Source organism: Pimephales promelas, chromosome 12 (genome assembly GCF_988280905.1).
Source record: "Pimephales promelas chromosome 12, fPimPro1.hap1.1, whole genome shotgun sequence".
Taxonomy (NCBI): domain Eukaryota; kingdom Metazoa; phylum Chordata; class Actinopteri; order Cypriniformes; family Leuciscidae; genus Pimephales; species Pimephales promelas.
In genome coordinates, this window is record NC_142780.1 from 30852640 (window position 1) to 30874897 (window position 22258).

The 22258-nt window shown below is 36.7% G+C and overlaps 1 protein-coding gene across 1 annotated transcript in view; it reads right to left on the bottom strand.

Annotated features, from left to right (window-relative positions):
* LOC148977045 (uncharacterized) overlaps positions 1–18791 on the bottom strand; it is a 32643-nt gene extending 13852 nt beyond the window's left edge. The window contains exons 1-6 of the transcript XR_016145871.1: positions 18753–18791; positions 9546–9711; positions 8261–8675; positions 8080–8129; positions 6612–7365; positions 4041–4201 (exon numbers count right to left, since the gene is read on the bottom strand). The gene's annotated coding sequence lies outside the window, so the exon portion shown is untranslated. The remainder of the gene's footprint in view (positions 1–4040; positions 4202–6611; positions 7366–8079; positions 8130–8260; positions 8676–9545; positions 9712–18752) is intronic.
* Positions 18792–22258: the final 3467 nt, after the last annotated feature.

Sequence of the window (22258 nt, forward strand, 5' to 3'; positions counted from 1 at the left end):
CTATCTATCTATCTATCTATCGTTTATTCAACCTATCTATTTGTCTATCTGTCGTTCAATCAATCAATTTGTATCTATCTATCTATCTATCTATCTATCTATCTATCTATCTATCTATCTATCTATCTATCTATCTATCTATCTATCTATCTATCTATCTATCTATCATTCATTCATTGTAGCTATCTATCTATCTATTGTTAATTCTACCTATCTATCTGTCTGTCTGTCTATCTATCTATCTACTCATTATTTATATACCATAATCTTTATCAGAGGTACTTCAACAAATGCCATGGTATTCCACATGACCAAAAAAAACAAAACAAAACAAAAAAAAACCCACAAAAACACAATGAAACATTTATTCAATTTCGTGCCTTTTATTATTTCCTTCTTTTTAATTGTTCTTGATGGAAAATTTTGTAGAAGATTTGTCAGATTTGTTATCTGGGAAAATGCCACAGTAATGCTGTCAGATCTTCTTTTAACATCAGCTGATAAAGGGAGCAGAGGGGCATTTATTGACAAGTAGAGGAATATTTAGAAGTAAACATCCATGCAGAAACTAGGCTGTGTTTGTCAGGACTGCATCCCAACAGCTGAATTCATTCTCATTAGAACGACTCGGGCAGCTTCCACAAATCCCAGGCGGCCTCTTTTATTTGTCAGACTCCTGTGCAGTTACGGTGTTGAGATGCAAATTTGTCTCCCATTAAAATCTGTACACTTGGGTAAAGGAGGTCTCCTACAAACTTCACACAGCTTCATGAACCAAGCCCATCCATTGCTGGCGGTTAACAAGAAACTGCATGATTTTGCTGATGCATTTTTAGTGGAAAAGGAAAGTGACTGTGACTGACAAATTGCCTGTAAAGACGGCAGCATTATTGTAAGTTTTATAGCATTATGAAACTTGCCGTGTATAACAGTATCACTTTCCCAGATAACTTTTCAGAGGTGCATTAATCACAATCTAAAAATCATTTAATCATTAATCGTTTTCATTTTCTCACTTTTTCATTCTTTCAGCCCGTTGACACCAAGAACGAAAACTATAAAGATGATTTTACAGTATGTCTACTTAAAGTGTACTTACCTAAAAATGTACTGGATAATATGAGGTAACTACATGGGTTAAGGTTAGGTTTAGGGGTGGTTCATTAATATTACCCAGTTATTGTAATTACTAAGTAAATGAGGAACAGGACTGTAAAAAAAAGTGCTACCGATAACTATAACGATATTAGTGTTACCAGTGGATAATATCGTTCAGTTTACACAACAAGAACAATAACTATAAAGATAACTTATACCTTTATGGCGGTCCACGTGTCGTCACATGCAGCTCTGATTAGTAGTGTAAACGAATTTTCATCTGCATTATTGTCAATGGACGGACGGCAGTTTTGAGAAGAAAATTAAACTCATTTAGTTGAAATGACCTGAAGTCTGTTTGCCGACCTAATGACTCTTTCTTTTTATAGTGAATCAAACCATACAGCGCAATAAATGAAATTAGATTTTTGAACAAATTATTCTTTTAAACTGGTTCTTTTCAGTGAATCAAACCATACAGTTTTGATTTTACTTATTTTACCTATGAATATTAAGATGTGATTCAGCCAAACAACATTTTAGTTTTATATCATATCAATTAAATATGTAAGCTTATTTCTGCCACAGAATAAAAAATAAAAAAGGAAATTGTGACATTTATCTCACAATTCAGACTTTTTCTCTCGCATTTCAGACTTTTTTCTTAGACTTACGTAATATAAATTCACAATTCCGAGTTATAAAGTCAGAATTCCGAAATATAAACTCGCAATTGCGAGTTATAAAGTCAGAATTGCAAGATATGCACTCACAACTTCGAGTTGTAAAGTCAGAATTGTAAAACTAAACTCGGAATTTGTAAATATGAAGTCAGAATTGCAAGATATAAACTCGCAATTTCGAGTTATAAAGTCAGAATTGCAGGAATTTACAGGACGTCTGTGATGTGGCAGGGTGGTCCTCACCGCTGCGTCACCTGCCATATCTCCTACGTGCCTGTAAGCGACTTGTTCAGACCTTATGCAAGATGCAAACGCTGCTTTGTTTGGGCAGGCTTTTTATAGTTTCCTGGTTCATTACGTCACCCACCTCTGACGTTCCGTCACACAATTGGACTGATTTTACATGTGCTTCATGACATCATCACCCAAAGCGTTCCCTTAGCGTCAACTGACGCAGCGTCTCGTTCCCTCTTCAGGGAACCGAGGTTACAGTCGTAACCGAGGCGTTATAAAGTCAGATTTGCAAGATATAAACTCACAATTGTGAGTTATAAAGTCAGAATCGCAATATATAAACTCACAATTTCGAGTTTTAAAGTCAGAATTGTGTGATATAAACTAGCAAGTCAGTCTTTTTTTCCTGAGTTTATATCTCGCAATTCTGACTTTATAACACGCAATAGCAAATTTATCTCGCAATCATTTATAACTCACAATTCTGACTTTATACCACGCAATTCTGAGAAGAAAACATCAGTATTGTGAGATGCAAACTCGCAATTGCGAGAAAAAAAACTCAGAATTGTGAAATAAAAAGGTGGCAGTTACCTTTTTATTTTTTAATTCAGTGGCAGAAACGAGCTTCCTTGCGTTAAAAACAGTCATCTTCGGGTTGGTGTACTATTTTGACCAAGTCCAGCTTTTCTCCGACACAAGCCATTGTCAAGCGTTGTGTGTCCCAGCAAAGGGAAATTAATGGAGTTCAGGCGGCAGAATTAGTTCTTGTGTTTGGTAAGCGTCTGTGGGTGCCAGAGCGCAGGTGGACAGCTGTGGGGGACGTCTGCATCTCTCACGCTTTACTGCACAGGACTCTCTCTCCTACCACACGCAGAACATACGCTGTACCTGCAGCTTTAACATTCAGACGCAGCGCTCTGATTGATTGTGTTGACAGATTAAAATGTGAATCTTTACCTCCAGATGTTTGGAAGCCTTGATAATTGTATTTCAGTATTTCAGTGTAATCTTAATGCTTTTGAATTAGGGGTGGGCAGCATGACCAAAACATTACATCATGATATGAGTCTGATATCATGGTATATATATATATATATATATATATATATATATATATATATATATATATATATGAAGAGTTCAGATGCAAAAGCCTCTAAGTGCCATTTGAAATTTTCTTCTAGAATGATCATTTTTATCAAGCTTGTATAATTAAGTTCAGTGATTTCACTTAAATGGCAATGATAATTACCTATTAATTGTTATTTAAGTGAAATTACTGAACTTAAATATACAAGTTTGACAAAAATCATCATTAAAGAAGAAAATTTCAAATGGCATTTAGAGGCTTTTGCATCTGAACTCTTCATATAAATCACAATATACAACATTTATTTATCCTGTATTTAGAAAATAAACCATGTCCTATTATGCTTTTGTTGTTGAAAAGTGTCTGCAAAGTTACAATGAACAAAGTCACAAAGTTTGTGTTATTCTTATGAACAAAGTTATTCTCAGGGCGCAGTTTCTGAACTACCAGAAACACCTTGATTGTAGAGTTTTGAGAGTTTTCTCCTGGGAACGAACATGTCACAATATTCCTTCATTTTAAAAATTCCCGCCAATGGCATATGCCAGAAAGTAAAAAAATAAAGATGTGTTTTTTTATATTTAACGATAAAAACCTATTCTAGTAGACCCCAAAAACAAAACCGAGACTTTGTAAAAGTGCATAATATGGATTAAATATTTTTTACAAATTAAAAGTCCTTCGATTATTCTGACTTTTGAAATACTTGTGAAACACTTGACTTAAAAGACTCAAAACTATATTATGAAATGGATAGTTGTGAATGAGCAACATTCAAAGCTGTTGTAAACACAAATTTTTCACAATTCACATCAATTCCCGATGGATAAAGTCCTATGGTCCCACCTTTTCTCAAAAATACGTCACATTACGGAAGTAAAATGGACTGCAAATGTTTTGTTGATTTAATATCTAAAAGAGCGCACATTCACCTTGATTTTCTCTGATTCTTGGTGTGATTCTCAGTCCGTTCTTCCGGTTCTGGACTGGATCGGGACAGATGGCCGAGATCAGACCGTAGAGCGGACGGGCCTTGTGTTTTCACCAAACCGCAATTAACAGGAATAGTTATTATCCTTGTCCTGCGAGTTCCCTGCAATGCAAATCCCAGATAGAAAGGGTTGGAAAATTATGCGAGAACTTGGGAGGAGAAAGTGGCTCACGTCTGTTTGCCGAATTAATCGCTTTCTAAATGGCTCCGGGCCAGGCAAAAGTTAACATTTGCAGTTTCAAAGGTTTTCAGCGCTTGCAATGAGCCATGAAATTACTGCATGCTGGTGAAAATGGCAGCTGATGAAAAGCCCACGGAGCAGGTCCCACAGGCGGACAGGCGGCACGGCGCGGGAGGGGAACGCAATCGCCCTCTCCTGCCCGACAGCCACGTGGAGGAAGAGGAGGCAGCGAAGGGTGCTGCATCTGAGGAAGTGCTCTCAGCAAACGAGGCCACATCTTCCTCATCCAAACGCAGTATCAAATAGGGATGATGATTTTTAGACTTCTCTAAAAATGTGTAATTAATAAATGATAACCCCATTAAGCACTTTCACCTTGTAACCACATGACCTGAAGTCAAACAAGATTTGATTTGAGAGGTGAAGATTATCAGTGGCTAAAATTTAGGTTTGTTCCTCCATATATTCAAAGTCTTCTGAATCCAAATGATAAACTACTTTTTGTGTCCTTCTTTTAAGTGATCGGTTTGGGGATTTATTTTTAATGACCCCTACAACTAAACCAGCAAAATATGAGGAAAATATTTTGATTATGTGAGAACAACAAAACATTAAAAAGGGATTTATCCGGAAAAATCTTTTGGCAAAAAAAGGAGGCTAACTACAGCTGCAGGTTTTATTTTCCTACGCATTAAATAAAAACTCACAGGAAAAAGACTATAACATTATCAATTATAAATATTCCTGTGGTTCTCTTGTGTTCGTAATTTATTTGTACGAAAGCCTGGCCAAATATGATGTCCGCACAATTTGGCATGTTTCATTGCGTTTCCACAAATATTACAAATTGACTCCAAGCACAACTACACAATATGCTTACAAAAAGATTAATAATTTGTGGGTGAAAATGTAATTTTTCCTAGGCCGGATATCACTTCCCACATGTATGTTTTATATATATATATATATATATATATATATATTTTTTTTTTTTTTTTTCAGTTAATCAAATGAACAAACAGATATATGAAACAAATATTATGAACAAACAAATTATATATATTTTAGGGCTGTCAAACGATTAATAGTGATTAATCGCATCCAAAATAAAAGTTTGTTTTTACATAATATATGTGGGTCCACTGTGTATAATTATTTTGTATATATATATAAATACACACACATGCATGTATTTTTAAGAAAAACATATTGTTTAAATATAAAACATTTATATTTATAAATAATAAAAATTATAAATAAATCTACATACAGTACATGAAAATATTTCTTAAATATATACAAGCATGTGTGTGTATTTACATATACATATACACAGACACACATATACTGTATATAATTATACACAGTGCACCCAGATATATTATGTAAACACAAACTTTTATTTTGGATTCGATTAATCGTGATTAATCGTTTGACAGCCCTAATTAATATCTGTTTGTTCATATGTTACCTGATCAGTCAATCAGAATGACGTATTTTTGTTTTACACTTTTTTTTTCTTCAGTTTTCTTGCTGCAGGTAATGACCCGTCCATGACCAATTACCCTGACGTAAACAACTTATGCTTTTGTTCAGCGCACACACCTTCGGCTGGAACACTGAGACGACGCCTGCGGGGAAAAAGGAGGTGCAGCTCCATGAAATACTGAAACACACCGTGCCAAAAGTGAAGTTCCTCTCCAGCGAGGAGGTGTGTGGCGCTCCACAGATTGCCTGCTTCCACGGGCGTAAATATTCTGATTGATTTCAAACATGTAGAAACCGACTCTGAGAGACGCCCGTTAAGCAGTTTGTCTGGAAACGAAGCGTTTTATTATCACGGCTGCTTTTATTTTCCAGTGTCGGAATTGTTGACATCCTGAGGGTTGTTTTTATTTTTTATTTTCAACCTTCTGCCAATTTCTTTTCAGCTACTTGTATATGCTTCTTTGTCCCAGTATTAAGCTACAAGAGAGCCTGTGTAAAAGATGTATTCCTGCTTCTCTTAAAACAGAATTTCAGATGTGTCAGACGAGCATAAAGCGATTGTTTTGAATTTAACCCAGATGAATGAGTTTATATGTTCAAACATGTTATCCTCCTTATGGAGCCCATCGCATTGGGCTAAAAATGTAATGACATCATATCAAGTTTTTGCTTTTCTATATTTTACTAGGATGTTTTCACAAATAATTTCCCCCTAAAACCCCAGGATATTTTTATGTGAGTTCTCTCTGTACTTTCCTAACGCACATCAGAGATTAAAGCACTTCTCAAAGCACTGTGACACCAGCTTTTTGTGTGTGTGTGTGTGTGTGTGTGGCTGCTTACATTTACACCGGCAGCTCCGGTATGCCGGTAACTCTGGATGTGTCATCGCCATTTAAGTGCTTGATTTCCACCTTATCCATCAGTAAGGGTTTTTTGAGGCATTTGCAGTCCTTAAATGCATCATCCTGGTTTAAGAACATGCTGTAAAAATAATGAAAAGAAAGAGAGTTAAAACTGTCCAATAATAACTACAAAATGATTACACTAAATGGACCAAAATTGCTCAGTTTTTACTTTGAACTGCACTATAATCAACTAATTAACTAAATTTCACCACGGCTGTGTTCATACATTAAACGTGAAATTAATTTGTAATTATGACTGAATTGCAGGGGAATACGTGCTGCTCCAGACATCACCTAATGCTGTTAATAGAGTTTCGGAGTATGTTTATCTAGCCGTTGGAGTATCGGTGACATTTAAATATGTTATGCCTGGAACAGGAATCATTAATATGTTATTGTGAAGTCAGATTGAACGTGTACAGGATGTGTTGGATATTTATAAATGAGCACTTAATTAATTAAAGAATGCATTAGTGCTTAATGCGAGTTGTTAACTTTCCCTGCACCCTCATTAATATGAGCCCTATGGGGATTGCAGAGCTACATTTCAGCATCCTGCAAAGCTGAGCTCGCTCGAATTCTCGGATATACTCCTCCCTTTTCCTCCTCTCTCCTCATTTTCTGTGAGACTGATGGGTGACAAAATAATTAATCATCTGCGGACGGCATGTGCAGATGACTGGTCAGATCTGAAAAGAGACAAGGGTGTTTCATGCACCTTTTGTTTCAAGGTTTGATTTTTATTGAAACTAACAATTTTTTTTTTTTTTTACCCTTTTTGTTACATGAAGGTCACATTAAAATAGGTTTGTCTCTATGGTAACCAAGAACAGTAACTACTAAATAACAACTGTGTCATATACATTTTTGTTTACACAATAATTATAGAAATCAAAAATTGACATTTCATTCAGATCGTCGTATTTTTAGACATTTATTAATTCATATTTTTAAAATGGATAATTTACAGTTTAAGCGTGAAAGTAAGGGACAAGGGTAAAAATAAAATACATAAAAATAATACTATGCAAGCAAACCATTTACTTTTCCTTCTAATAATTTTGAGATAATAATTAGAAAAAAATATTAATGGAACAATTATATTCTATTTGATTTTTTTTTTTTTTTGCCCCAGAATTTAAAAAAAAATCCATTATAAAACACATATACTTTATACTATATAAAATAAATGTTTTAAGCTATGATGATCTAAACAGTGGGAAATAAAAATAATCCATTTCAATATTTATGATTTATAAAATACTACACAAATGTTCCTTATGTATGGTGTTCACGAACAACAATTTTGTCATTTTTTTCCAGCAGTGTACTTGGTTACCAAGGAGACAAGTGTCATTGAAGAGAATATGAAATATGAGACATATTGTATGAAGAACACTTACAGTAATTATCACGTTTTCAGATGTGGTCTTCAAAATTCTCCTTTTGTGTTCTAAGAGGAAAAAGACACACAGGTTTGGAATGGCATGAGACCAGATTAAGAATTATATAGACATATAAGTTGTGTCTGCAACTTCCACCAGTTTCTATTGAAAAATGAATAGAACTGGAGTGGAAACACACCTCAAGAGTTCAACTTTCCCTGTGAATGACAAAAGCTCAACGCAATTGTCACCATGTTCTCACACACTCATTGATGTGAAGACGGAGAAAAGTGCAGCAACGGCGGTCGCAACACGTAGAGCAACAGCATGCTGATCAGCCAAAGGGCAAACAACCCCCACGCCACTCGAGCGGCTCCGCTCAGGACGGTTCCCTGCGGAAGCCACCGGCTCTGCTGCTGGCTCGTAATTACCATCGGCTCTCCAGAACGTTCCGTGGCCTCTCCATCTGTCCTCTCAGCAACGGGCAGAGAAGCTCCCGTCACCTCGTAGCATTTAACAAATGGGAGGCTGCCACCCGACTCAGCTGAGGTTCAGGCACTACAAGGGGGCAACGGTCCCTGCCTGGAGGGAAGGATGAGGGCGACTGGACCCACCTAGAACCATCAAGAGCAAAATCAAGACATTATGAGATGTCTGAAGAAAACCCACAAATACGTTCAGAAAGTTTTGTTACTGAGGTGTACCTTTCAAAAGTTTGGGGGCAGTAAGATTTTTGAAAGAAGTCTCTAATGCTCACCATGCAAGGCTGCATTTATTTATTCAAAAATACCACTAAAAACAGAATTATTGTGAAATATTATTACAAATTACAATTGATTTTTTTTTTTTACATTTTGTTTCTGTCATACGCCTTATTCACGGCAGCGCCATCTTTGATTTTTAATGAAAATGAAAGCGAGGCTGTGAGGGATAGACTTGCATCTCTTCAATGGGCTGTATTGTTATTTAATGTGTTTTCGGATTGTTCTGCTCATGAAACACTGGAAAAATATCTTTGCAAGAAATGTCAGTTGACAAAAAACTCAAAAAACAAAAAAAATTTAAGTAATCTAGCCGCTTTATTCAGCTTTTTACAGCGGATGCCATTGGAAACACGGTAAGTCTATCCCTCACAGCCTCACTTTCATACCTGTCATGGCGCTGCTCTGAATAAGGGTCTATGAGTGTTCGGCAAAGTAATGGATTTGACAATGTTTATATGTTTCGTCTTGGCGGAAATACATCTTGTCGATATCTTCTAAGTTGCTCTTCCTCTGAAAAGACTTTCCTTTCTGGATGACGTCATCAATCCCTCTTAGTCTTACACCCACATTTTCACCGACTTAAGACAAAATTTGGTTTCCCCCTAAATATTCCTCGTTGAATATCTTGTTTGATTCAGAAATGTCATGTTACAAATGTAAAACATGTTTTATTCTTATTTTAAATTATAATATTCCTCTGGTAAGTCTGTATTGATTTACCTCATCCAGTGGGTCACAAAGTGAGCAACCAGCTCGGAAAGCCATCGGAAAGCTTTGGGAAAGTTCTATCAGACCTGTTTTAATGCAGGTAAATGTGTTGCAGGCCAGAACAGAAGCCTCTGATCTGTGAGCTGAGACGCAGGGACAGTTCTCCATATCTGACGGCCTAACAGAGAGAGAAAAGCGAGGGTGTGAGAGAGAGGTGGGGCCTGCCTTGCGTGAAGTTGCTTGTGATTATGTGTTCATCTGACCCTGGTGTGGACCACATTCCACATGCTGCCTCAAACGGTTGATCTTCTGCACATCAGAATCGCCTTGAAAACAATAAAAGAAACTCTGTGTCTAAAACTTTTGCTTGGAAGTTTGATGAGTGAGATTCCGACTTCTCCTTTGTTTTCGACTCAAACACTGTTTACATCCGACTTGAGTTTTTGCTGATCATTTCAAAAGTCGCTGCTCTTAATCATTAGGAAATTTTAAAATGAACACATGGCATGCATGCATAAGCATTTTCCTTTGTAATGACACAAAGCCCACTCGTACATGTATTTGCAGTTCCTTCTGCAGTATGTCAATAAACCTGATTGAAATCAAGCTCATTTCATTTCATGTAAACTGATTTACATAATGCCCAGAGCCGATCTTAATCCCACTTAAACGACGCACAGCAAAATTGTGTAACTAATCAAATAAGATCTCTTTTATATCTCAGTTGTTTCTCAAAGACAACAATGAGATTAAATGAACAGCTCCTGATTGTTCTTAGGAGAAAAAGACTTCTAATGTCACATGTGTCTCCTTTTAGAGACAAATCTCAACAATGTCTGTTTTCCAGGATGGTACCATGATTTCAACTAACTTAAAAAAGGACCAAATTATCTGATCTGACTGTGCCATCCACATTCTTTTTACAGCCAATCTGAGTTTAGCAACAGCCGTTGTTTAGAGACCTGAGTGGTGGATGTTGATGTACTGAATTCAAAGCATTCTCATCCTAGGGCATCATATAGAGACGCTTTTGCCAATGAGTATACATCCAACGCGCATGGCACACGCTTCGGTTATGGGTGAGTTTAGGTCTGGGGTAGGGTTAGACCACTAGGAGGCGCCTTCTGGCCCATATATATCTGCGTCTCATATTGACGCTAAAGGGTGCCATGTGCGTTGGATGCATATGCATTGTCAAATGCGTCAATATATGACGCCTTGGGATGAGGCCATGCATGGTAACCTTAAAACAGTGAAATAGTGGCAGAATAATGCCCTAAAACTTTGACTATGGCACTAAATATATATATAATATTTAATAAAACATAAAAACCTATAAAAACATTTCAGCACATGAGCGATGAGGAAGAGATATTAATATTATATGCAAGAATAATATAAGTAATGTTAATTGCAACAGCATTGTAAATACTTTTTCAAATCCCTTCCTAATCTATATCTAACAATTATATATTACAGTTTACAATCATATATTACAGGAATTACAATTAAATTACATTATAATCTAACAATTATATCACAGTTCACCAGGGTCTTTTTTGTTGTTGTTGTTGTTGAAAGAAACAAATTAATGTTTTTTCCCACATGGATGAAGTAGCTAAAGTTAAAGTAAAGACATTTAAAATGTTACAGCAAATGCCTAAAAAATATTTATCTTTCAGTGAATTGCTATTAAATAATCCTGAAAAAATATTTTTAAAAAATATATTTAAAAAATATTTTTTGAAAAAAAAAATTATAAAAACAATAAACAAAAAAATATATTTAAAATATATTTTTTGAAAAAATATGTATTTTTCCAAAAAAAAAAAAGTTTTCAATGTTTTCAACATTGATAATAATAAGAAATGTTTCTTGAGCAGCAAATCAGCATATTCAAATGATTTCTGAAGTAATGATGCTGAAAATTCAGCTTTGCATCACAGAAATAAATTACATTACAATATATCTTTAAATAGAAAACAGTTATTTAAAATTGATATAATATTTCAGTTTTTACTGTATTTTTTGATCACATAAATGTAGCCTCTGTGAGCATTAGAGACTTCTTTCAAAAAATCTTACCAACCCCAAAATATTTGACCGATGTATAGTGTGTGTTTGATTGGCACTATCTGTGGAAAACCTGTTCGGAAACAGTCATATGTTTTGCAACTGACGCTAGCGGTGCAGAGTCTCCTCTATAAGAGCAAGCTCAGTGTGAGACGCGAGCTCTCTGACTGGAGACGAGCGCTTCTGCATACACGGGACCCGTGGGAAGAACCCTTCAGCTTGTTAGAGTGAGCGCCTCAACACGGCTCCTCTCTGCTCCTGCTGACATTTCCAGTGGCACTGTCTGCGGAGACAAACTCAGATGGGACCCGAGCGAGTCGGAGTCACTTCCACCATCGCAAGCTCTCGGTGTGAAACGAGCTCCCCGAGGAGACGACTGTCAGCCGGGTGGGAGGAAGGGAGAGACTTTATCTAACTCACTAATGAACGATTGTCTAATTTCCATCAAACAGAGCCACACAGCCTTGGCCATATCTCTCTCCAAACACTGTCATGATAAAGGAATGTTAAGAGAAAGAGGGAGAGACGGAGGAGCGGAACGAGGGATGAGAACTGTCAAGAGGTCAGAGCGGGAACTAGAAAAAAAGAGAAACGTGCAAGTTCTCTCCCTCTTTATCTGTCGTTTCCTGAGCTTTTTCTGGCGAGGAATAATCTGCAAGTACAGACGATCGCGCGCCGCCGCTGGAGATAAAACACGGATGACAAAATATCAACTTTCTGCTACGAAATACTCCAAAGCTGTTTGATTAGAATATCAGCACAGACCATAATTAATTTCAACTTTAATTACTTGCTGTACATGCCGATTAGATCGCAGGTCTTAGATGAGTTATTAAAACAGCAGGGAAATGTGCTTTGTGTGGATATGTGCACATTAAAGAAAAAACGAGAAAAAAAAAAAGAACGTGTTAATGTTCTTACCTCTCTTAACCTGTGTGCTGAATGATGAAATTACATCATGCACAGAGACTACGGGAAAGACTTTATCAGATCAAAAACACTTTATTCTTTGGCGTGTGTGAATGAGAGTTAATTTGAGGAACTTGATTTAACCCAGTGATTCGAATCTTTTGAACCCGTTCACCAAAAAGTCTATGGCAAGGTTTCACAGACAGGGCTTAGATTAAGCCAGGATTAAACCTTAGTTAAATGAGGACAAGTAAGTACCTTTTTTTTTTTTAAACGTGCCTTAGAAGAAAGAAAAAAAAACAATACTGGTTTGCATCTTGAGACAAAACAATGGCTCTGACATTTTAAAGCTACACTGTGTAATTCTTTTAAAAATATATGTGCTCATTAATGTACATTTACTTCATTCAAGTAATAAAGTATTCTCGTGAGTGTATAATATGCCATTGAAAATACATACGGGTAAGGGGTTCTAATGTCGGTCGCCATGTTGTCCCTCCATCTTGAAAGTACATTAGCCAAAGAGGGACATACCCGTTAAATCAAGCTTCGCCTTTCACGTTTACGTTTGAGTTAACACTCATGGACGAGGTCGAACTGGAAGCCATGTTAATCTTGGACTACATTGGCCACCGTAGGAGTTAAAACAAAATCGAAATTGAGAGCAACAGAAACTAATATTCACTGGATGGTCATATACCTTTTCACCACCTAGATGGGGGTAAAAATCACACAGTGTAGCTTTAAGAAATGAAGGAGCAAGTTACTTTCAGTTAAGACAGCTCAAATATGCATTTTAGTTTGAGCCCGTTCTCATCCCAAGGAGTCATCTAACTGACGCTTTTGACCATGCGTCAACATCCGACGCACCCTTTAGCGTCAATATGAGATGCGCCTCCTAGTGGTCTGACCCTAACCCTACCCCAGACCTAAACCTACCCACGTCATTTAACTGACGCTAAAGGTTGCCATGCGTGTCGGGTTTAGACTTGGTCAGTTAGATGACGCCCAAGGATGAGAATGTGTTTTCTGGGACTAGACTTAAGCCTTCTCTGTAAAACCAGGCACACATAGATTTGTTCACTAATCAGAGATGTATAAAGTACTAGAAACCCAGACTTGAGTAAAAGTACAAGTGCTCTATCAAAAAAGTGACTTGAGTAGAAGTTGAAGTGCAAACTTAAGTAGAAGAACTAAAGTATTCAACATTTTTTGTACTTAAGTATTGCAAGTAGTTTATTTTAAAATTCACTACTTAAGTAATAAAAGTAAAAGTAAAAGTATTGTGTCATGTAATTATTAAAGAAAGCAGTCAAAAGTTTGAACTAGCAATCAAATAAGGCGCTTTGGCGGGATACAAATTTGCTTTGGCGGCCGCCCCTGCATTAGTTGTCAATGTGTGTCAATCAATACCATTACCCTATAAAACTGGCGTGTGATTTAGGCAGCATGAAAGCCAACTTGCAACGAATGATTCATAAAATTTTTATAATTGTAAAGAGTAACTAGCAGAACATTAAAAAAATATTGAAGTAAAAGTATTAAATTCATCGAAAATATCTACTGAAGTGAAAGTGGAAGTAAGAGAAAAATACAATACTCTAGTAAGTACAGATACAGCATTTTAGTACTTAAGTACAGTATAGTAGTTCTACTTCGTTACTACTATACATCTCTGTCACTAATTAATGGACCCTACATTGTAAAAAAAATATTTTTCAAAGTTGTAAATAAAATGTATTTTACAAGAAAATACTATTTCTTTCCATTTAAAATTTCACAGTGTTGTACTGTATAGAAACTGAGAGAAAATTAAGTACAAACTTAAATTACAGTACAAATCAGTATATTATTAAGATCCAGCTGCACACTAAATGCATTTATAGCTATAGGACAATAAGTAAAATATAGTTAATAAGCACTGAAAATGCATAAACATATGTAATAAATATGTAAATATAATGTGTAATTCAAAGATCTCCAGTTACGCTATTTTAAAGGTTGCTAATTTTTGCTTCGGAGATCTCGTTTACATGTATCCGAGGTAAAACAACAACAAAAAAAAACTAATGATATGATATACATTGCAGCGTCACCCTTTTTTTTATCACAGTGTCGCTTTTTTCCCCCTTTCTTATCAGTACGAAAAAAAAGGACAAAAAAGATCTATTTTGGTCTTACAGACGCAAGGTCATACAAGTGTTATACATCACTCGAAACAGATCCAAATTAAATTTCTATCTGATTGAAAGAGATTCTACAGATACCGACTAAACATCCTGACCAGCCCAATGTACCGTAGCAACACTGGATCAACCAAAGGTTTGAGTTTGGGGTGGGACAACAGTTTATATTTGTCTAACCAATGGAAGTTTTTGTTTAGATCAGTTTTAGAAACAATACATCTGGGATCGGCAATAGGATTTAAATTATTCTGACGCATTTGTTCAAATCTTGTGCACAAAGGAAGATATTTTGAAGAAAGTCTGTAACCAGACAGTTGATGGACCCCATTGACTTCCATAATAGAAAAAACAACAACAATGGAAGTCAATGGGGACCAGCAACTATTTGGTTACAGGCATTCTTCAAAATATCTTGTTTTGTGTTCAACCGAAGAAATAAACTCATACAGGTTTAAAAGCGTGAATATATGATGACAGAATATTAATTTTTAAGTGAACTATTCCTTTAATAAGCACATAGGAATGCCTATGTTTTTAGAATTGAAAATCACATAAATGAACTGATGGCATGAATATTATTAATAATCACCACCACAATGACTCTTATTATAAATTACAGACCTGTCTGATGAGGGTTTCTCTCTGTCTCACCTAAAGAATTTGATTTAGCGAGAGATAGGACTGATTGGACAGCTTCTGATTTCTGACTGCCATTGCAGTTGATTTTCACTTTAAATCCCATGAATCAGGGGGCTGTCAGGTCTAATAAGGCCATAAAGCATCACTTGACTTAAAATGCACTTTTCTCTACCAATCAGAGCACCATTGACCAACCACATGAGCCCTTTATCTCTCAATGGCAATCTAATTAATTTACCTCACTTATAAATAAATATTTAGCTCCTTGGTGTGAAGAGTCTGTGGGAACGACTAATCTAAAAAATCTCTGCCACACAATAACAGGAGTGACAGCGGAAGGGTGAATGAGATAAGTCTCGGTAATGAAAGTGGACGCCAGAAGAAGCGGACAGTATGTAATGAAGAGAGAGTGAGGGAGGGATGTTTAAAAGAAGTTCAAGAAGAGAGATAAAGAGCGCAGGGACGATGTTATCTGGAGGATTGAAGAAAAGCACTTCAGCGACCAAATGCTTCCAATCACTTAACCGGCACGACTCCACCCAACCCTGTCCTGTCCTCCCTCGTACGCTATTTCCAAACCTCAAACAGGCCATTTTTAGTGTGTTTGTGTGAGAGAGAGAGACTGAGAGATTTTTTTTTTTCCTCAGGTCAAAGTAAAGAACAAAATTAAAGTGAGCCTTTTGTGATGACAAATAATGATCCACATTATTATCTATATTGTATCATGTCATTTACGGTGGTGCACCAATATTACAAACTTTTGATTAAATAAATAAATTCTACTTTGTCTATATAAAATAAAACTAAAAACACTAAAGTCAACCAAGTTCAGTACTACAAGTAAATTTAGGCATCACAACTAATTCAGTCGATGCCTTCAGGAGGGAATACCAGCCCGTTCTCGTCCTTTAACGTCATATAGAACGCTATATGACAAAACGGCGCTATACTACGCACATGGCACCCTTTATCGGTAATATAACACGCGAACCCAAGACGTTATAAATCCTTTAGCGTGAATATGACACGCACACCCTACCCCACACCTAAACTTAGCCCTCACAGCACGTGTTATATTAACGATAACGGGTGCCATGTGCGTAGTATAGCGCCGTTTTGTCATATAGCGTTCTATATGACGTTAAAGGATGAGAATGCGTTGGGAATACGTAACCAAGACGTTCCTCCTGTCTGTCTGAGCCTTTGCTCCTCAACCTGTGAGACGTGAGAGAAGAGAACGTTTATCCCTAAAATCCACTACAACTTAAATGTCATCAGCTGCTTTGATAGAGTCATTGTCAGCTGAATCCATTAAAGAAGATGTTCGGTTAGAAGGGTTATCTCACAGATCTCTATTCTATTCTCAGACGGAGCGCTTAAAGACTGCCAACAAACCATCTGATGCATATTACAAAAAAATGTCAAGAGCTGGCTGAAATCACAAGCTACTATCTGATTAGCTGGCTTTACAAAATTTCAGTGTTAAGGCCTGTTCACACCGGGACGAATTTCGCGCGCGATATTCGTCGACGTTTAACGCCTCGTGACTAAACAATGAGTGCCAATGTCAGTGTTCACACCGACGCGAAAAACGCCACGCGTAAAAGCGTCAAAACCAATCCGTCCAACGAGATTGGCGGGTTTGCTCACGTGTCTGGTACTTCTGAAGTTACAGTAAAACACAACTTGGGGGCGCTCAAACACAAAGCGGTCTTGCCGAGCACACATACGGCGAAGAAGAGATAAGATACCTATGGGCAAGATGAAGAGCTGCTGGTCTCGGAGCATCTCATTCGTTTCATTCGTTTTTTTATCTGTCATAATAAAACATTGAGACATGAATATGATGACCCTAGTATTTCTGTTTTACATTAAGCGGCATCTAATGATCAGGGAATGAATTTGCATGTTCACTCGGCTCATCGTCAGCGAAAAACGCTTGGGTGTGAACACAAAAAACGTGTTGAAAAACGCTGACGAATAACGCGCGCTGATATTTGTCCCGGTGTGTACGGGCCTTTAGTACACTGATTTTATCAGCGTGTGTATTTTTTACTTGTGACTTGTGAAATATCTACAATAACAATAATGATGACAATAATACTAATAATAATGATATATTAGATTGATTGATTGATTGATTGATTGATTGATTGATTGATTGATTGATTGATTGATTGATTTCTGGATCAAGGTGAAAAAAACTTTTACTAAGTACTGAATAACATTGTTTTGCAGTACTTGGAATTTGTTTTTAAGTTTCACCGACAACCCAGAAAACCATGCAGAGCATGCAAAATCTAATTGACATTGAATCAGAGTTAATACCAATAATTTCTTAAAGGGATAGTTCACTTTGAAAATAATTTTTGATATGTTTTAGCTTACCTCAAGGGCATCCAAGATGTAGGTGTCTTTGTTTCCACAGTATTTTCAATTTTGAGATTTTTCAGTCAAACCGTTGTAAAACGATATAAATACTGTTCGTTTTCTCACAAAAACCGCTCGTTTCGTGTCTTGGGCCATCAATGTGTACTTACATTTATGAGTCATTAAATCATGTTTAATTCGGACTTCTCTGTGCATGCTTTTTGGTAGCCTCCAGTGTATGACTGATAGACAACAACAGTTTTGACTGAAAAATGTCAAAATTGAAAATACTGCGGAAACAAAGACACCTACATCTTGGATGCCCTTGAGGTAAGCTAAAACATATCAAAAGTTAATTTCAAAGTGAACTGTCCCTTTAACAGAGAAATCAAAAACCTTTGTCTTGCGGTATAAAAACTTCAACTTACGGGCACATTTAGCTAAAACCTTGGCTGCAATTGATTCACCTATAAGTGATTGATCCAATGTTTCATCCAAATAAGTGACATTTAATTTGGATATAATTTTAGACCCATTACCCATCACCTTTAAGGTATTTAATTTTGATAACTTCCTTTTTGAACCAAACAGCATTGATTCAGTCTTGCCCAGATGCATCGAGAGCTTATTGTCTACTAGCCACTGGTTGACAGACTCAAGCTCTATGCCAAGAGTATGTTCAATGTCTTTTACATTACACCCTGGGACAAGTAAAGCAGAATCATCAGCATATAATAGCACCTTGCACCGTACAGCAGCTGATATGTCATTTATATATATACTAAGAATAACAGGGGCCCCAGGATCGAACCTTGGGGCATCCCGCATGTTATACTCTGTGGATTAGAGAGGGTCCCCTCAACATCACAGACTTGAATCCTATCTGTTAGGTAAGAAGTGAACCATATGAGTGCTGAGTTACTAAAACCCAGTATCGAATTTGGGTTGGTTCAGTATCGAATGCTTATAGATATAAGTGAATGAATGAATGAATAAATAAAAATACAGTAAAATGGTTATAATGTTGAAATCATTTACTCACCATCATGTTGTTCCAGACTCATATGACTTCCTTTACTCTGAGAAACGCAAAAAAATATATATTTTTTGTTGAATTTAGTACAATTCTACCACATAATGACTCACTTATTTGATTCATTAAACCACTTGTCATCACAATGATCAGTCAAGCTTTTCTAGTACCAAACTAACATTTTGGAGGAGCTCTGAATGAAGAGAAAACAGCAGAAACAGAGCAGGAATGTGTTGGCCTCTCTGTTTAAACAAAGATGTTGATAAGATTTCAAGACAATAACAAAGGTGAGATAACTTAGCCACTACTAGCGTTAGCAGACAGGCTGAGCAAAACGTTTAATATGCTCCAAAAATGAGAGATTGGTCTGCTCGAGATACACATATCAGTTCATTCCTCTGTATCTGTGTTCTTTCAGAATCAGAAAGAGCCCAGAGCACAGATAGCAGTAAACAGAGATTGCTTTAGCATTGATGTTGTAGCATTGACCTAAATGTTTGCTTCTGCACGTTACACATTCCCATAGATTTCAAGCTGATTTGTGTGTCACGTTACAATGTCCTCCCATCCCGGTTAAATATGCTGGGACATCTATAAGTAAGTTTAAATCATGGATGACTATTTGGTGAACAAATCAGTTTCATGCATTATTCAATAAATATGCAGATTTACTGGCGCAAAAATGTAACAATAAATAAGTGAACAAACGTTTTTAGTGAATAAAATCAATTAAAAGTATTCAAATCACCAAGAATCAAAATCTCCACCAGGAATTACTAAATAATAGAAATGTCCTACTGTTTAGTTTAGGTCAGTCATTCTTTTTAATATTTTTGAAAGAAGTCTCTTTGCTCTCTCAGGCTGCATCTATTTGATAAACAAAATACAGTAAAACAGCAATATTGTGAAAAATGTATTCCTGTGATGACTAAGCTAAATTTTCACCATCATTACTCCAGTCTTCAGTGTCACATGATCCTTTACAAATCATTCGAATATGCTGATTTGATGCTCAAGAAACATTTCTTAATATTATCAATGTTGAAAACAGTTGTGCTGCTTAAAGGAGAACTCCGGCGCTAAATGAACCTTTGGTCTAATAACACATTAGTGCCCAGTCAACCGTTCTCCGAGATTTGTTTTCATGGTAATCGAATGTAAAGAGTTTTATCTCTAAAAACTGTTTCGCGTATAATGCTAGTACTGGGGGCATTTACTAAGTAAAAAGAAATCGCTAGGCTCTTATAAGGCTCAAAATAGCCCCACACTAACACAGTAACATAATGAGGGTCCCTACATGCAAAACGAAGCATTGAGAACTTTGTAAGTGTACAGACCATTTAATAAGAAGATACTCTATAAAGACAGTTCACTTCGCGTATACAGACAGGAGCCATCTTAAATCAGAACCCGAACACCGTTCATACAGTTTAGAAGTTCGCTGAACTTCATACAGTTCAGCTCACTCAGCACGACGTTCGTGGTTTGACTTCTGTTTTCCAAGATGGCTCCTGTCTGTATACACGAAGTGAACTGTCTTTATAGAGTATCTTCTTATTAAACGGTCTGTACACTTACAAAGTTCTCAATGCTTCGTTTTGCATGTATGGACCCTCATTATGTTACTGTGTTAGTGTGGGGCTATTTTTGAGCCTTGTTAGTGGTATAAACTAGCGATTTCTTTTTACTTAGTCAATGCCCCCATTGCTAGCATTATACGCTAAACAGTTTTTAGAGATAAAACTCTTTACATTCGATTATCATGAAAACAAATCTCAGAGAACGGTCGACTATGTACCAATGTTTTATTAGACCAAAGGTTCATTTTGCGCCGGAGTTCTCCTTTAATATTTCTGTAGAAACTGATACTTTTTTTTTAATCAGAATTCTTTGATGAAATTGCAAGACGAAAGCTCAAAAGAACAGTTTATTTAAAGAAAAATTCATTTGAAATAAAATTATTTTGAAACATTATGAATGTTTTTACTGTCACTTTTGATCAAATAAATGCATTCTTCTTTAAAAAAAAAAAAAACGTACTGAGCCCAAACTTTTGAAAGATCGTGTACTCTAAGTTAAATGTATTTCCATATTACTGGGTTGGAACATATGGATTTTATAATTCAGCATTTCTTGTTTACTCCTGTTTATTATTTCAGCGTAGCAATTGCGTTTAATTGTAGAATTGAAGAAAAGCGATAAGAACAGACATCAAGAACATAAGTAGGAAAACAGTGAGAGTCAACATATATTTGTGTGTTATTTTTTCCTGATTATGGTTACATCAAAAGAAAATGCTAACATTACGTTGAATCGTTTTTGTAATTTATGCAAAGGAACGCATTTGCACAAGCACCCGCTCTGGAGAGGTGTCTGATTGTAGAGGTGCGTGGGCAGACGGATGCCCAGCGCCCAACACAGCGGTTTGGAGCAACAGAGAAATAATTAGCAGATAATAGTAGATTGTGCTAATGAGACCAGCATTTGACTAGGACACTTCACTTGACCTCCAGTGTTTTTCTGGCTGTCCGAGAAAAACGCCCGATTTATAATTACACTCTGCAATGCGCCATGAAATTGTTATTGTGGGATGCCTTTTTGAAAACGTTATCAAACAATAATTTCCATTTTTTCCCCAGTCACTGTTGCACACGTGTAGTAATTGAAGAAGATGGGCACGGCTGTGCTGTCTGTTTGTGCTTCGGGGACGACGGCTCATGCAGATGAGCTTCGCCCGCGTCTCTCGTCCTCCCTCTCTTCCTCCCACCATCTTTCAAGGAATGATGCAGCGGCAAATAAAATAATACACTGATAAAACTGAAATATTTTGTGACGTGGTGATAATCACTGCTAGCATACGTGCCACTGATAGCAGGCAGTTGCGGCTGCGAGAAGAAAAGAAATAATCCTTTTTTTGTGGGCTTTTAAAAAAATGAATCGGAGTTGAATCGCATCAAATGAGAGAAAAAAGCAACAACTCAAAGACAGCTCGAAGATGAGCCAACTCTAGGAGAAAATGACCTCCTCGTTTTGGCGATAAAGTTCTAGCCAAAATATGATATCAGCCTGGGACGTGTCTCATTAGAAATGTGTGTATGGCGTGGAAGCCGCTCTCGCTATCTGCCGGTGCCTGGTTTGCCGGCTGATAAGAGGCAAATGCAAATGTCCTGATAAGAACTGAATGCAAATATTTATGATATGATATTCCCTGGGAATTATGTGTGGATAAAACAAAGTGCATTATTTCCGGAATTCCTTTTCAGGTTTGCCAAAATGCCCCCCTTTCGCGCCTCGGAATTTGCATTTCTTCAAAATTGATTGGGCCGCCGTATTATGTTAAGCTATTTGTTTGCCGAGGACGGTAATTAGTTACTGTAATTACAACGATGACAGTTTCTAAATTGTTTTTAAAGCATTACAGTGTGTCTGTGCCTGGAGATTGCAGTACTTATTTTAGGATTTAAGCAATTGCTGGAAGAACTCCCACACGAGGGCCAGACTGGGGTGTTTTTGAA